Source organism: Lepidochelys kempii, chromosome 8 (genome assembly GCF_965140285.1).
Source record: "Lepidochelys kempii isolate rLepKem1 chromosome 8, rLepKem1.hap1, whole genome shotgun sequence".
NCBI lineage: Eukaryota > Metazoa > Chordata > Testudines > Cheloniidae > Lepidochelys > Lepidochelys kempii.
Window position 1 is genome coordinate 79,115,171 of NC_136387.1, and position 4,845 is coordinate 79,120,015.

The following is a 4,845-nucleotide window of genomic DNA, read 5'->3' on the forward strand; positions in this document are numbered from 1 at the left end:
AAACTAAACTAATATATCCCTGAATTTTGACAGGCACAGCAGCATAATCCAACAATAAAGCCAGAGCCTATAAACCCTGAGTCACATGAGCATTCCCCTGAAGTCAAGTGTACTGTTTGCATGAGGAAGGTGTACTTGAGTAAGAAAAGCTTTTAGAATCAGGCCAATGTCCAAGTAATCCTCCTGCTCCAGGACCATTCCTTTCACTGTGAGTTTTGCTGAGAAGCAATACTTGTTTGCCGTATCATAGTTGGTTTGTGGGTAGTCAGATAGTGGCTGAAACACATGCAACTAGATTATTTTAATGCATTATCTGAGGCTTTCTTCAGTGAGGAATAACTGACACCTTGTTATTACATTAAATGTGGAACAGTCCTTTTGTTCTATGCGTATCCCAATTTTAAATTGATTCTTCCAAGTGGGTGAGGAATTTCCAAGTGCTTCAGAGCTGTACAAGGGTTACAAATAACTACAGCTGATCAAATAGCGGACAAACTTGGAAAAATTCAATCAATTTTAAAGGAAATTTCAATTCAATCATAGTCAACTTAGGTTTATTTTCAACTAATGTTCAGACTTTACTAGTGCAACTATAAAAAGTGAATGTTTCACCTATTCAACTTGAACTTGAATACATTTGAATGTAGCATACATTCAAACGTATACTACAGCCCTCCACTATTGTGCTGAAAAAATTACCAGCCCCAACACAAAATCCACTCACCCATCCTTCACCATGATGATTGACAGTAATGAAAAATGAATGAGATTTTATTTGCAGGCCAAAAGAAAGTACTATTCTTAGAGAGTAGAACTTTGTAAAGCACCTTTCATTGTAAAATAAGTGCCTTGCATTTCATATTAACCAACAGAGTATGGATGGCCAATCTTTGTGTCAAATACACAATCTGTCATGTGTGCTTTGGCTAGTTCAATCAGGAAACAGAAATGAAACCACCTGATTAATATGACCGATCAGCAAAGGGAAAATTACAAATTGTATATTTAATTGTAGAGAAAAATTCACAATATTTGCAAGCTGAGGTCTGCAGACCATTGCGTTCCTTAAAAATTTCTCCTCAAACAACAACCCGCTCCCCCAAGCTCCCTGGAAGTTGTTTGTGTGCCTTTTATTTATTTATTCCCACCTTCCATTTCTTTGTCCCATTTTCTCTCTGTCTATGTCTGACCCATATCTCCACAACATTTTCCAGACTGTGCTCTTTTTAAGACTATATGTTATTGTGGTATGGATGCAAGTAATTATAATGATGAATAGGGCAATCTGAAAGGCTAGTTCAGTTCAAGTATGTGGTTGCACTGGCAATTTGACTTATTAGGGATCTGGAAGGTTCTAGCTGACCTGTAATTGTACTTACGCCCTCTTATACTAAGAATCTTTGTAGTTTTTAATTATTCCCATTTAAACTGACCTTTACCTTGGAAGGTACAATATTTACACGTTGCTGGTGAAATCTTTGTATGTTTCAAAAAATTCCTGGTCATAGTGACCGGAGCTAAGAGGACACATTACACATGCACTGCAATTTTGTCAAGAGTAAGTTTTTTGTTGTTGTTGTTTTAAATGCAGAAAAACAAAATGTTTTTGTGTATATGTAATGCACGCACACGCAGACACAGATGTACACCCTTTGGATAGCATAGATTATCTGTGTATCCATTACAATGTTCCCAACTCTTGTAATTTTGTGGTGAGTCTTCGATAGCTAGTACTTTTCCTAAAACTCCAACTGCCAGAGTGAGGTTATTACCTAGGAATCGCAGCTTTCATTTTAAATAAAGTAAATGTCTAACCCTCGTGTTGCTGAGAAAAGCTGGCAAATGTGAACTCTAGATACTCCAACCCAAGAGGGCAAAGGAAAATAACTTTCTTTTAAAATCTCATGATTGGGGGGGGGGGGGGGGGGGGCTGACTCATGAATTTTGAATACTTGAGCTTGGCAATGCTTCTATTTTTGGTCTGATTTTGGCTCCCATATGCTCCAGCTATATGGAATGCCCAGCGCTTCTGAAAATCAAGCCCCAAGATCTTATTAGTCCACATGTGTGTGTAAATATTAGTGTTTCATTGGTGACACTATTATGTTGCTTTCTTCCTAAGTCACTAGTTGCAGGTGTTTGCATTTCTGAAAATATTTCTTGGTGCGTCAAGATTTCTCAGCCTGACAGTGAATGTTGTGCAAAAATTCTGGTGAAATTCTAGTTGGCTCATTTTTTAAAATCCAGACACATTTTTTTACACTTGGCCAGCTCAAAAATGTTTTTTTTTAAAAACTTGCCTGAGAATTATTCCTTACTGAGGACAGGTGCCTGTGACATGACTGAATAAAGTTGGCTTAGAAATCATGAAGTTAAAAGAATTAGAAAATCTCTGGATGTGCATAGAAATTACAGGCTAGGTTGTGGCATTTAGTCACAGCCTGTAGTAAAGGGCAGGGTGGAGACACACCACTTCAAGGGGAACACAGGAGGAATTCTTCCTCAAAATTCAAGCTCTATGGGGTGGAGTAAGTTTTGTAATTCTTCTTCTAAGGGGTGCAGCATCCTCTCCTCACACCAGAGTGGGCAGCTGGCTCCTTGTCCTCTTTCTGGAGTGCTGCTTTCATATGGGAACAGCTTGATAGCAGGCCCTGTTCTCCCCCAAAGGACAGTCATAAAGGGCTATGATTCTGGCCACACCTTACACAGGCTGAGCAAAGGGAGAGACTTTTTACTCCATCACCTCACTGTGAGGCAATGTAAGGGCTGACCATAGATGAGCTCTATCTGTTTTCCACTCATTGTTTAACAAAGCAGTGAGTTGCAGAGCTCCAACGTACATGCATGAAAACACGGATAACTGGAGTTCTGAACATTGAAATACTGTGTAAACGGATTACAACAACTCAGTACGATTGGTCTGTACTGTCTGATATTAACTACTTGGGATCTTCCATCCTGGCTGGCCTACCCCATCGCCAACCCCTTTCATATTTGATCACCAGACTGCATATTGATTTTAAAATTTCTTTCATCTGGGGCTTTGTCCCTGGTTGTAGACCTGGAGGGGAGGCCATGGCATGTTGTGTGAAGGTAGGATGTAAATCTGCTGGGGCAAGAGGCCCTTTTATGGCCTAAACAACGAGGAGTCCTTATGGCACCTTAGAGACTACAAATTTATTTGGGCATCCACAAGGTCTCCTCGTTGTTTTAGCTGATACAGACTAACACGGCTACCATTCTGAAACCTATCACCATATTATGGCCAAAGTAGATCCAGTCACCAACCCATCAATCTGATCTACAAAACCATTAGCCAGCTCTGTGTATTCCATTGTGCCATGATTGGCTAGTTGGCAGGACCTATTTTCTCTTAATGTTGCTCAGCAAAAGCACTTTAGACCTAATGGCTGAAAATAATTTTAAATGCTAAGGCAGCCACCTTAGGTTAACTGAGAGACCACCTTGAGAGACAGGGCAAATTTAATATTGCTAAAGACAACAACAAATTTGTTTATAATCTGACCAGAAAGGAACAAACCAGTCTTGTATTCCAGCTGCAGACTTCCAGAGGGGGCTTCTTGTGGTTGGTGATATCATGGACACATCAAATGCACTGAGAAAAGAAAAGTAACAGAAAAAGAAGATAGTCTTAGTAAAATGTTATATAATTCTGAATACTGAGTAAAGCTGTATACCTCAGAATAAAAAGTGGAGGCCAATGTCATGCCCCAAAAATGTGCAATTACATATGTGTTCATTCGGCTGTTGAAGTAAAATCTTGGGATTAGGGCAATGGACAATTCTCAGCTCTGTCATAGATTTCAGGTATGACCATGGCAAATTACTTCATTTCTCTGAATAAAATGCTGGCCCCATTGAAGTCGATGGGATTTTTGCCATTGGCTTCAATGGAACCAGGATTTCAGGCTCAGTGTTTAATTTTCCCATCTGTAAAATGGGGATTTGATAATACTACCTACTTTCCAGATATCGTCTGTTTTAACTATTAGATTGTAAATTCTCCTGGGTAGGGACTGAGTTGTCATATGTATTTGTACCGTCTCTAACACAATGAGCATCTAAGTACTAACAAAGCAAATAATATGTTTTTAAAGTTGTACTTCAACTGCCATATTTGCATAGCCATAATAATTTTAAAATGAACTATGTTAATGTGGGGAAATGCCCATCACTGTAATCTATAAATTGTCTGGTACCCTAATTCTATCCCTTTCATGCATAAATCTAGAACCTGACTTTAACAGAAATGAAAACCTCAAAAATTCATGTGACGTAGCAGCATAGAGAATAATCTAGGAACTGGACTTTTACCTAAAATCCATAACATTGTTATATTATTTTAACATTTTGGTAAATCAAGAAATAAGAGAAAGACAGTTGTCACACTTACTACTGCTTGCTCACTGAGTCATTATCAGTTAGATAACATTGTGTATCATATGCCAGGTCAGAATAACCAGGGCAAAGTCATTCTAATCTGTGGCAGAATCAATTACAGGCAAGCCGCCATGAACAAAATCTCGCAAATAAAGTAACATTATATGTGTTTTTAATTTGTTTTAAAGAACTTTAGGAAAAGCAAGAGATACTCTTAAGCAGTCTGTCAAAGATTTAAATAATATAATTTCAATGAGCCTGGCATGGTCTGTCCAGGATTCCTCCCATTCAAAAGTCAATATGGTTGCAAAAAGAAAAGTGTTTGCATAAACTGATAACAAATTGAAAAATCAGCAAAATACAGCCTAGCAGTGGCCATGTGCTAGTGATGGTTTTTCTATAAAAGCCTCACGATGCCTGAGGAGGTCTTTATGCACTTTCATC